This window comes from Medicago sativa, chromosome 1 (genome assembly GCF_051527215.1).
Source record: "Medicago sativa cultivar Bolivia chromosome 1, Bolivia_mono, whole genome shotgun sequence".
NCBI classification, from domain to species: domain Eukaryota; kingdom Viridiplantae; phylum Streptophyta; class Magnoliopsida; order Fabales; family Fabaceae; genus Medicago; species Medicago sativa.
The window spans coordinates 12493413-12507186 of NC_140749.1; positions in this window are offsets into that span (position 1 = coordinate 12493413).

Consider the following 13774-nt stretch of genomic DNA (forward strand, 5'->3'; position numbering starts at 1 on the left):
ATTATACAAAGTTTTATATGAAAAACTAAAAATAAAATCCTGGTAATATTTTGTATAAAAAGTATAAAATTTAAATGATATTTTTATGGTTAAACCAAAAAATAGAAAATAATTTATAAAATAAATTAATTATTATGCGTGTGTGAAAATTATTGATATGTGTATCTAATCAAATCACACTAAATAAATATTTTTGACAATATTTTAGAACATAACCTACCAAAAAAAATGTTATCATAACGTGATTTGAATAGATGTTAAGGTAAAAAGTTTTACACTCTATACAAGTTAATCAATCATGCAGTTGGCTTTTGAAAACTCTACAAGTGCTATCTCCAAGTAGTCCATCCCTAACTAGCAGATAGCAATTGTGTCGTTGGACATTAAATTAGGAATCGCAATCCTAATATATGACTTGACTTGCAAAGTACGAAATCATATAAATTATTCAAAAAAGTTTTGACAAAAATAAACAATATTCATTCTTAGAATACATTGATACAATACTAATTCAAAGTTGCTAAAACAAAAATGATGAATATGCAAACAAACTCACAACATCCGTATTAATAGCGATCAAGTAGATATGCCTACAAATATAACTATACTCAAGTCTCCGTAATACTGATATTTTCTGATCTGCATCATGATGACACCAAAGTTATTGATTAAATCTACACTTGATTAAAGTTTAACTTTCAATCTGAATCAAATAAACTCCGTATTAAGACGGTGTTTGGTGTGGCTAAAACCGAACTACATTTTTTCTAATTTTTCAAAATTGACCCTAAATCTTTCATCTTCGATAGATAAAGAAGAAGAAAGGTAGTGACAACTAAGGTTTAGAAAGAAGATAACTTGTTCAATTTTGTTTAATTGAATTTTCAATCAACCGTCATCTTAAATTTAAATAGAATTTCATATAGTTTTCATTTAGGTGAGTGATTAAGCCATTTTCTTTATACTTGAAATAGTATAACAACCTTTACACAACCGAAAATTTCATTAAGAGTTAGAATTTCTTTTTTGTAGAATTTTTTTTCTTTTTTTCTTTTCAAAAAGCCTAGTGACAAATTTTACTCACACAAAAGGTTGAGAAGCAGAGAACTGTGGAATTTAATCCGATTTTAACATATCAAATATTTTTGCAATCTTTAAACATTTAGTTTAAACATTTAGGCCACACTTACCGGACTAAGAGTTGAAGATTTTTTTTTTTTTTGGTCAGGTAGCCTAGCGGCTAGAATTCACCTTATAAGGTGAATAAGTGGGGTGTCCGGGGTTCGAACCCCGGCCCCTGCATATAAAAATGCATTGTCCTACCAACTGAAGAGTTGAAGAATTTAACTGGGAGTGAATCAAATTAATTAATTAGGTACACTTTTTTCTTTCTTCTCTTCAATAATGGAAAAACGTGCTAGTCAAAACTCAAAATGATACGAAAGTAGTTTATCAATGATCACATAATTTCTAACGATGACCATTTAGGTGACCCAGTCTAGTTTAAAGCTCAAAAATATGGGACCGTGATTCACTGCAGTCAAGCAAATCATGCAGTCACGCAGTCAAATTAACATGAGCTGTTGGATTTAATTAACGGTTCAGATTTAACTTTTTTAATTTTTTACTCTAAACCCCAAACACAGGTAATTAAACCTTGTCTTCCCTTCTTCTTCCATGCGATCTAGTCGATTTTTTCTAGAGTTTCGAAATTCATGTCAATAAGCTATATACTCACTCAGTCTAGTGACGTAGTTTGGACCCAAAAAGCCTAGTGATGCAGACATTTTGTGATTATGTTATTTTTAATATAGATTTTATTATGATTAGATTATTATGTTATTTGAGGTGTCGATATCTTCTCTTTTTGGCCTTCAGTAAAATCTATAATTTTAATAATTTATATTTTATTTAGATTCAGTAGAATTTATTCTATATAATTATAGATTAGGTAGAGTTGATTTAGAAGCTTCTATAGTTTTAATAATTTTCAAGTTGTATTTTTAATATTTTAAACGGTCTTTAAATCTCATAGTTGTAAATTGTAAATTTTATTCTTTCTCTAATAATAGAAAGAAAATACAGCCACTCTATCGTTAGAGCCATGCTATCAAACATCATCTGTTTCTTTGTGTTTTTGTACTATATCTTTATTCTTTTGAATAAGAGGCGTTGTTCTAACAAATTGTTTAAATTTGTTTTATGGTTTTGAAAGAGAATGACATTGACATTAATTTAAGAAAACTTAGTCCATCTTTAGTCTAGATACTGAATTTAAAGAATATATCATTCGAGAAAACTGGTTTGTTTCAAATTGTCCCTTGAGCCTCCCTAGACTGTTCTTATGAGATTACTAGAGCAGCTACTTTTTTTTTTTTTAAGAATACTAGAGCAGCTACTTGTGTATCTACTCTGGTGAGAGTGATTGGTTTCAACCATCATTACTCAATCATTAGGTTATTTTTAATTTGTGTTGTAAGGATGGCAATGTAAATAAGTTTGCAACAGATAGCTCAGCTGTTATGGCCACCACGAGTCCACGACTTTGACCAAAATAGAAAGATTAATAAACATAACCATTACATTAATAAACTACATGGATCTTCACTCTAGCTTATCGCCACCACTACCCCTACCAAACCATCCCTCACTCTTAATGCATTGATCATATTACTTTTAGAGTAAATTACAATCTCCTCCCTAAAAGAAACTTGAATTACACTCATCTCACCTTTTAAGTTAAAATATACACTCCTCTTCCTTGAAAAATAAAACTTACACTCTCCTTCCCCATGAGATGCTTGAATTACAACTTACTCCCTTGATAATTAAATATGCAGTACAATTTAATCAATTTTGACATAAATAAATATTTTTACGATATCTACTAATTTTAAAACATCATTTAAAGAAAAAAATCATTTATTTGTAAATTAAATGTCAATGAAGATTAAATTTAAATATTTTATTATTAATTTTATAACTTAGAATATAAAATTCATTTTTAAATAATCATATTTTATCGACTTTAGTAATTTTTCACTCATTTTAAGTTTATTTTGTATTGTTTTATATTTTATAATTTATAATAGGGTTTAAAATTAGATGTTAATGAAATTGTGAATAAAAAATAGAGAAAAATATGAATTTGAATTTTGATTATATTAAAGTGGATCTGCAATACTATTTTTCTTCGGAGTATGTTTGATTTTTTTTATAAATTACTAGAAATAAAAAAAAATTATTAAGGGAGGGAATTGTAGATTTTAACATAAGAGGGGTGGGGAATGTAATTCAAGCTTTGATAGAATTCTGGCAAGTGCACCAAATACTATCGAAGTAGTAAAAATATCGATCCCACGAGGACTGTTTTTAACTTCAATAATTCAATTGCGTTATAAAAATAGGATGTATAAAAGTTTATTTTAGTTTGCCACTAGGCAGTAGATTTGGTTTGATTTTAAGAAATCAAATAAAAGAAATAGGTTTGATTAAGAAAATATGGAGAGAGATGAGATCAGGTCTTCGAATCCTCTATGTTTCCCCTAATTGGTTACTGCACCTATTGTTACTAATGATTTTCTAGTTTCACGATAGTTAACAAATTAGCCCTAATCAATCCCTTGAGTTAGGACCCTCTTCTTAAACTACAGCCCCTAATTCCTTAGGTGGTCTAATAATCCTTGAAGGTTTTATGAACGTTAACCTAATATCACTAACAAACGATTATCCATTCCTAGACTAACCATGTTTATTAGAACAATTCAATTAGGTCTAAGTCGAAAGCTATGGTCAGTAGTCATTCGATCTCACAAAATCATGTTTATATTTGATCAGGATATAAAAAGCAGTAAGAACAATTGAATTGAATAAAGACTAGAATTTCATTAATAAACAATAGAGTTTCACAGCAACATATAATCAATTAGGGTTACATAGGTTCATCTCCGACCTAATCTCTAAGAGATTTAGCTACTCATAATTGAGTTTACAAATAGCATAATCAATGAAAGAATTAAAACATACATAAATTGGGTTAGAGATGATGAAATCCTCTCCGCTGCAGCCTTCTGGGTGTTAAAATCGCACTTTCGTTCTCCAAAATCGTAACCCTGTTCTTCAGATTGAGTGCAGTATTTATAGAAGTCATGGGCCTGACCCATCAAAATCGCGCCGCGCCTTGTATAATGGCGTGCCGCGATTTCCTCTTTACAGGAAGTGTGTAATTTTGCTTCAAAAATCGCAGCACGGCTTGAAATTGGCGTGGCGCGATTTCCTTCGAACAGACTTCAAATTTTAAGCTTTTTGCACTCCAGAACAGTATAAATTGCATGAGAACTCTATCAAAATGTCACAATAAGTCCCTAATATTACGTAATGACAGGATGTCATCAAGCTTCTTTTAGGGCCGGGGAGTGAAATATTTTCTAATACGTTTTACATTAGAGGGGAGGGGAGTGTATATTTTAACATAAGAAGGGTGGAGAGTGTTATTCAACCATCTTACAAGGGAGATGAGTGTAATTTACTCTTACTTTTAACTTATATATAAACGAGGCAGTTTTTTCGAAATAGATTGCCTACAAAGGATAACTTATTCAGTTGAGGTATTATTTCTCAAAATTTTAAGCTTTGTCTTGGTGGGTGCGGTGATGTGGAATCTGCTACTCACCTGTTCTTGGGTTGTTATTTCTTTGGATCTTTATGGAACCTTGTTTGAAATTGACTTGGATTCTATTCAGTTGACCCTTCCGTTATTTCGGAACAGTTTCCACAATTTGGTAATTTATTAGGATTTTCACATGTGAGGGGCTCTCTAATGCTTATGTTCTGGTTTGCGCGCACTTGAGTTATTTGGAAGGAAAGGAATAGCAGAATCTTTCAAAGTAAAGAAAGTTCTATTTCACAGCTTCTGGAAAAAATTAAGTTAAATTCTTTTTGGTGGGTTAAGGCTAATTTTTCTAATTTTTATTATCAATATCATAACTGGTGGTTAAACCCTCTTATGTGTTTTGGTATTGGCTAAACTTTTTGCTTTTGTTGGTTCTCATTTTTAAGATACCATTGTAAATTATACTCTTGTGGCTTTCTCCTTGAGTACGTCTAGTGTGGGATATTGTCTTTTGGTAGTAATATATCTCATTTTGGCCTCTTAAAAAGAAGCTTATATATCAGCGACTATGTGGCTTGAAAACATCAAGCGACCACTCTTGTCTTTGGTATCGAAAGCATGGGTCACATTGATGGAACTACACGATCTCAATCTTCCACCGTTGTTTGAGATGATATCTCAAACCCCTAACCTCAAATACACGGAGTAGTTCATCATTGATCAACTGATCATAATTTCCTTCTTTCATACATGACTCGAATCGACAATTTTTCCTTTGCCTCCTATGATATTGTTTGATCTCAATGGGTTGCAATTGAAGCTTAAAATGCAAACAAATCATGTTCTCGTGTTATGTTCATCAAAAATCAACTCCAAAGTTGCACAAAGGGAGAAAAATCAATCATTAATTACTTATTCTCGGTTAAAAACCTTGCAGATGAACTTGTTATTAATCGTGCTCTTTTTAAAGATGGTCTCACCCTTCATATTCTCAATGAAATTGTACTAAAAATAAAATTGTACAAAAATAATAATAACTTAAATTGGCTCTACTTTATCTCCTTCATTAAGCAAACCATATTGCATTTTCTTGTGTCTTTATGTGCCTCCCAAATAAGATAAGTCTCTCTGCTTTAAACAAATAGCGGAATCTATGGTTCATAGATAAGAAAAATCATCAATAAAGAAATTGATCACACATGACTATAAAAGCCGTCATGTATGGAATGTAACAGTTTGATACTATTATTAATTTTGATCGTGGAGTCTCAAATCAATGACAAAATTATTTAAAGATTCAATTTACCTTTTTTAAAAAATAAAAAAATAAGAAGCACTTTGATCACTTCACTTCATGCAACATTACATGACCTTATTTTCTTCATTCCTTTTCATGTCCTTTTTCCATTCTGTTTAGTTATTATTAAATTTGTTTTCTTATCGAGTAAACCAAAAATGTGTAGGCGAATAAGTAGAAGAAAAAGTGTAATTGCAAAACAAAGAAAAGGTGAATGTAACTACAAAATAACAAATAATATTAACACTAGCTAGTTGTACGTAGATAGAATAGAGTTCTCATTAGGTCAAATTTGAGAAGTATTTGTATATATGATCCTAACCATGGATCGAAAATGACAAGTTTTCACTTAAAGTTATCAAATTCAAATTGAACACTCCAAGTATCAACTACCTAGCTGATTTAATTCATATACACATTATTATACACATGTGTGTAAATGATCACATCACTCATTTAATTTTTCAAAATTGAAGAGGGCTAGTTTAATGGTATGCTTAAGCAAGCTATTATTTTAGGTCCAGTATATCTAACTTTATAACCTACATAATCTACTAATTTTACGACTTCATACTTTACAAACATTGTGTAAACGAAGTAGTTTGTTCACTTTAATGTCTCACCTTATGTTAAGCCAAACTTAATTATAGGTGTGTTAGTGTTAGACAATTTGGTCTCCAACTTTTAGATACAAAATTTGATTAACTGGTTTCTGTACAATTTGTGTGTAATTTTACTCATTTTACCAAATTTACTCATATTCTGATAACTATTAGAGTTGGCTTCTTATTACAAAAGATGAAAAATACCCTAACAATGCTTGCTATTTTTTTAATAGAAATGTAAGCAATAATATTCTTTTTTCAATATTCAATCTATTATTGAATAAAATTCACATCGATCCTATCAAATTGGAAATAGACACTACTTAAAGTAGCGTCCCTCTGAATGATTTCAGTCCAAGAAGAATAGACACCACATAAAGAATCCCCCTTCCGAATGATTTTAATCCGATAAAAGAGTGAATACTGAGAAAAATTGTTGCTACTCTTTTTTTAATACAACATTGCTTGATCATTTTGATCACAATGTCGTTTATTTTTTTTTTTTTTTGTCAAGTAGCCTATTGGCAGCTCACACATTTAAATGTGAAGAAGTGGAGTGTCTGAGGTTTGAACCCCGACCCCTACGTATAATATGTAATATATACAACGTCGTTTATTCTAGCATCGAATGAAGCTATTTTAACAACAACAAAAAGTATAATTAGTTTAAAAAGTTTGGTATATTGAGTGATGATGATGATAACAAGAAAAAGGTGAAGTTGGAATACACAAATAATGAAGGCTTTCCTTTTATATTTGTTTAAAAATAAAAACAAAAACATAACCACGTTTACAACTTTTTATTTGTTTATAAGGTTTGGTGCTTGTCCCCATCAATCACCATTACTTTAATAAGAACTTACACATTAAGAAACCTACTTTTAATTGCTCAAACACTAGTTGCCACTCTTTCTTTACCTTTGAATGATGCCATTCCATTGTCTCATAAGCCACATCCAAGATGGGGAAAATGCCTTTAATGCTTTTCCAAAAGTAAAAGTTTTTGCACGGTGGCTTTGTGAGAGTTTGGAATTTGTACCTCGTCTTATTGAGTGGTTCCTATAACAATATTTTAGTGCCACAATGCTTTCTTAGATTTGTACCCATTGTATGTTGCTTAACCACTTTGTCACTTTGTTATATGAACTTTTTGCATCATTAAATCTTTGATTGCCAACTGTGGTTAATAGAATTCTTAATGTTATTGCCACCAAATGCTTTTGTTTTTGTTTTTTTAAAAATATTAATTGACATGACATACGTTCGTAAAAGTAAACTAAAGACAAAACCTAATGTCTTTTTCTTTTTAATGTGACCCAACTTTTGAAACGTTCATTTTACAATTTAAAAATAAAATAAAATTAGTAGTGTGTTACTTGCTCTAGAATAAACTTCAATTTTTCTTTGAATTTATGACTCTTCACTTGGAAAATTTTGAGATGTGTTAGGGAGGTTGTCTATTTTTTGTAGACCATAACTCCAATAATTATACGTTTTTTTAATATTTATTTATGGGGGATAGGTATGGGAGCTCTATTATTTTTATTAATTAAGAATGTATAGAAGAATATTATGGGAGAGCTTTCCCGTATTGCACCACGTGATTATCCAAGATCGCATGTTTTTGGAACTCTTTTCTGCCAACTTACTTACCTATATTTGATTTTTTATAAGACAATTTTTAGGTTGAAGAATTGTAATATATAGTTTATGGTGAATTTATGTTTATAACTCTACCAATGATAATCGATATTATATCCTCTAAGCAGAGTCACTCATGGTATTTTCCAATGAAATCTGGAACTTAACTTATACTCCTTTACTCTTGTTTTTGTCAAATCAACACAAATCAAGTCATTTTCTCAATCTTAAGAATGTAGATGTCTCTTAAGTAATATTTAAAGATAGTATTATTGGTCATCGTCAAAATCTCTTGATGATTTTCTAACATCAATCCACCATAGACTACATGAGATACTTCCCTACCCTAGCAATTGTCCTATTATTACAATGCTTGTGTTTGGAAATGTGATAGAAATCCATCATTGTACGACCATCTAAATCTCGTAGGTTTAATTTCAAGGTTGCTACATGTCTCCCATTTCATGAATCAAGGCTTTCAAACTCACATTTTTGTACTCATCCTTTTTGCTTGCATAGTTCAAAGTCCTACGCATAAAAATTATATGGTAGACTCTTTCTACAACGTGATATGTCTCTTAAAGTCATGCACGGTGCGTGATTAATTTATCCTTAGGAAAGGAGGATACTTGTTACATTATCATATGGACTGTGTGTGTATGATTTCATATATTCCAACACAAAAGCTTAGTGCCTAGTGAGCATAATAAAGCATACAACCAGAGAACTCTAGATTTAACATCATTATGGTAAAGAGAGGTAAGAATATAAACTCAAGAGTACACCAAGAAGACAATAAATCTCTCAACTAGAGGTGTTCACATAGTGGGCTTGACTCAATTAAGCATAAAATCTACTTTTATTTAACTAATCTAGGACTTAAAAAAAAGTTAATTGATACGTTGAAAATTGAAAATGACATTCATATTAAAAAAAATTCTTTTAAAGTGTCATTCAATGTAAAATGAAGAAAATATATTTTAACGTCAAAAAAAATAATATTTTAACTCTTTTGTTAAAATATCTACAAAAACATCGTTAAATAACAAACTAAACAAAAACTTGCCTCTATGAAATATTTCCAACCATTCAAAAGAAATTTTAATAAATTATTATCTAATGCTAAACTCAACATAATTTTTATCAAATTCAATAAATAATTGTCGATGAATGTTGACTCATTACAAGAAGTTGACTCACGTAAAAGATCGTAGGTTCAATTATCGTTGTTGAAGTGAGGACATCTTTAATGGATGATCTCTGTAAAAATTCTGAGGTTAACATCTGCACTGACCCTAATGAGCACCTGGAGCGGAGCTCACCTAAACCTTTGTATCCAATTTTTTTAATAGATTATACATTTTTTAAATAATAAATTGATAGAGAAAATATTAAATAGTTATTTGATTTTTTTTGGTAACAAAATAGTTATTTGATTAAAATAAAATTATTCATTTAATCAATTTTATATATAAGGTAATTTTTTTTCTTACATGTGGGTCCATTCTATTCATACTAAACACATTCTTGATTATTGTTCAACTTGCACAATTAAGATTTATTTATTTTATATTTTAGACAGATATTAATAGTTTATTTAATAAATTATGCGTTATAATATGAATAAATTTTTTTTCCTTCATTAATTTAAAGATATATGAAATTTTAATGAATATTACACACATAACCCAAACGAACAGTAATTATATATATATATATATATATATATATATATATATATATATATATATATATATAATTTGGGCAAAACCAGTAAAATTGAATAAAGGGTACCGTGTTCAACTCGGAAACCTCAAGAACTAAGTTGAATAAAGGGTACTGTGTTCACATAGTGCGTCAAGCCCTATTTCAGATGCAACCAGACAAGTCCGCAGGTCCAGATGGTTTTAATCCGGCATTTTATCAGAGATTTTGGCATGTGTGTGGTGATGATATTTTTCATGCAGTGGTTTCTTGGTTGGATCTCGGTTACTTCCCTTCAAACCTTTCAGAAACAAATATATGTTTGATTCCGAAGTGCGAAGACCCAGATAGTATGAAAGATCTTAGGCCTATATCTCTTTGTAATGTGTTATATAAGATGGTGTCGAAGTTGCTCGCTAACCGACTGAAACGATGTTTGGATAAATGTGTGTCAGAGGAACAGTCAGCGCTTGTTGAGGGCCGCTCTATATTGGACAACGTGTTAATTGCTACCGAGATAATCCACTCAATGAAGAGGAAGACGAAGAGATGGAGAGGGGAATTGGCTCTCAAGATTGATATTAGCAAGGCTTATGATAGAGTGGATTGGGGGTTTCTTCGTGGTGTGCTTATGCGAATGGGGTTCAATGAGAAATGGATCCAATGGATGATGATGTGTGTTAGTTCGGTTACTTATTCGGTGCTTATGAACTTTGACAGGGTGGGGCCTATTGTACCCCGGCTGAGGGTTGCGCCAAGGTGACCCATTATCACCATATTTATTCATATTGGTGGCCGAGGGCCTCTCGACTCTAATACATAAGGCTATTAATAGAGGTGATATTCATGGGGTACAAGTATGTCGCGGCGCACCAGTAGTGTCCCATCTGTTATTTGCAGACGATTGTTTCTTGTTTTGCAGGGCTAATGCGGTGGAAGCACAACGTTTACTCACTATTCTTAAAACTTATGAGGTAGCATCTGGACAAGAAATCAACTCATCAAAGCCTGAGGTGTTTTTCAGTCGCAATATGAGTGAGGCGGCGCAGAAGGATTTGTCACACATTATTGGTGTCCGACATGTGATGGGTACCGGAAAGTATTTGGGGTTACCTTCGATGATTGGTGGAGATAAGAGGTCTATTTTTTCCTTTATAAATGATCGTATTTGGAAACGAATAAATGCATGGAGGGGACGAGCATTATCGAAGGCGGGAAAGCAAGTTATGATCAAATCTGTGTTACAATCTATTCCAGCATACATAATGAGTATTTATCTTTTGCCGAATTCAATTATAGATGGTATTGAAAAGGTGATCAATGCATTTTGGTGGGGAGGAAGGAGTAACAACCGAGGGATTAAATGGATGGGATGGGAACGTGTGGCATTCCCCCAAAGAATTTGGTGGTATGGGGTTTCGAAATTTCAAAGCTTTTAATGTCGCTATGGTAGCTAAGCAAGGATGGAGCTTTCTGTCTAAACCTGAATCGCTGGTTGCTAGAGTCTTTAAATCAAGGTACTTTCCACGTTCCTCGTTTTTGGGTGCTAAACTCGGACATAACCCGAGCTTTGGTTGGCGGAGTATTTGTAATTCGCGTCAGTTACTTTTATATGGACGTAGGTGGACAATTGGAAATGGGCAGCAGGTCAGCGTGATGAATGATCCATAGGTTTGAGGTGGTCATGGTAGCTAGATTCAATCCCCACAAAGTCAGGGTGTGCATAGTTTGCGTGTGTCTGATTTGATAGTTGATGAGGAACGAGTTTGGGATATTGATAAGCTTGAATCTCTGTTTCCAGATGATATGGTGCAAGCTATTCTCGACACACCACTCTTTGCAGAAGTTCAGAATGATAAAATTGTGTGGATGATGGAACGTAACGGGAGGTATATTGTTAAGACTGGTTATAAACTTGCTATGATGGAGTCGTTACATACTGATCGGTTCCATGTTGAAGGAGAGTGGCATAGAATTTGGAATGTGAATTCCCCTCACAAAGCACATAATTTGTTATGGAGGATTTGCAGAGGGTGTGTTCCGACGCGTCTTCGACTACAATCATGACATGTACAATGTGAGGTGATATGTCCCTGGTGTGATACGGATGTTGAGGATGATTGGCATGCTTTTGTGGGTTGTACGGTGGTGCGTGAGAGTTGGTATTGGGCAGACCTTTCGACTGTGCTGCAACCGCGAGTTGGAATTGTGAGCAGTTTGGCAAATTTTGTTTTTGATATATGTCGTTCCGAAAGCCGAGACATTGCTGGTCGGGTGGCTTCACTTCTTTGGCAAATTTGGGCTGCACGAAATGATGTCATTTGGAATGCCGCTCATCATACTACAACAAGCATTGTGAGGACGGCACTAGATGCAGGGCAGCAATGGCAGGAGGTTCATAAACATCCCCCACAACCGGTTGTGCAACACGGGCAGAATAGAGTGCAAGATAACAACTCAGTTTGGGAGAAACCACGCGAGACATGATTGAAGTGCAATGTGGATGCCGCATTCCATAACCGTAACCATATTACATCTTTTGCGTGTTGTGTTAGAGACTCCTGCGGGCAATTTATTCGGGCTCGAACGAAATGGCAGCGGGCAAATATGACAGTTTTGGAGGGGGAGGCAGTAGCCTTACTCGAGGCTCTTCACTTTGCTGATGCGAATAGATGGGACTGGGTTGTCTTCGAGTCTGACTCATCTACTCTAGTGCAAGCTCTATCGTCTCCGTGCCAGGGTGATTCAGAATTCTATGCTATTGATTCTAGTATTATTTATCAGTTATCTTTACATTCCAACTTCGAGGTGAAGTTTGTTAGGAGACAAGCGAACATGGTTGCTCATAGTTTAGCTAGGGCGGCCTGTTCTTGGGCTAGTCACTGTATTTTTGATTCTTATCCTTCTTGTATTGAACATTGGATGATTAGTGATAATAATTAACTTTGTTTCGGTCAAAAAAAAGTGAAAATTAAAGGAACAAAGCAAAAATTCGCATAAACATGGCAAAAATGCAATAGTGAAGCACAAAATTGTCCTACGAGCTTAGCTGGGTTTCAAACCTCAGATACGACACTTATTCACCTTAAAAATGGTGAATTTCCAGCCACTAGACTACTTGAATAAAAAAAGAACAAAATTGGAACGGCAAACAACACACCTTAGATGGAATCGAACTTTAGATACAATAATTTCTTTGTTAGGAGTCACTTGGTTTCTTTGATTGGTGTAAAGTTTACATAACACCTTAGATTGAATCAAACCATAGATTAGCAAACCATACAAGTCAGCACAACATAACCAATTTTCGGAAGAAAAAAATTGAGATATGGACTAAGTTGTCCCGATTTATTTTTTCTTATTGACTAAAATGTGATTTTATTTTTCTCAAAAACTAAGGGTGTGTTTCATTTGCTAAAAAATGAAGGAAAATACAAGATTACTTTAGTTAAACAATGTTTGATTTGTAAAACTGTTTCTGGGACAGAACAAACTGGAGGCAAGGGGCAGGACAAAAACAAATTTTTTTGTCCCTCACAAAACCACAACACAACTTTTTGTCCCACGTACAAGTTATCTAAAATACAAAAATAGTTTTTTGTCCACAAAAAATCGTATAAAACCAAAAATTATTCAATACAATAAAAATTTGTCCTGTGTTATTCTGCCTTGTGTTGTGCTGTGTTGTTCTGTCTAGTGTATATTGTTTAGCAAATCAAACGTACCTTAGATTGGATCGTTCAACTTTTCTCATTGTTTAATTGAGTTTTCGCTCAAAAATTAATGAAACTTCTTATTTGAATTTTATTTATTTAGGGTTCTCATAGGTTCCCTCCATCGAATGTTATCCTATTTGAGACATGTCCAGCAGAAATTTGTGTCTTTATTTATATATTTTTGCTAACCTAGTGTAAT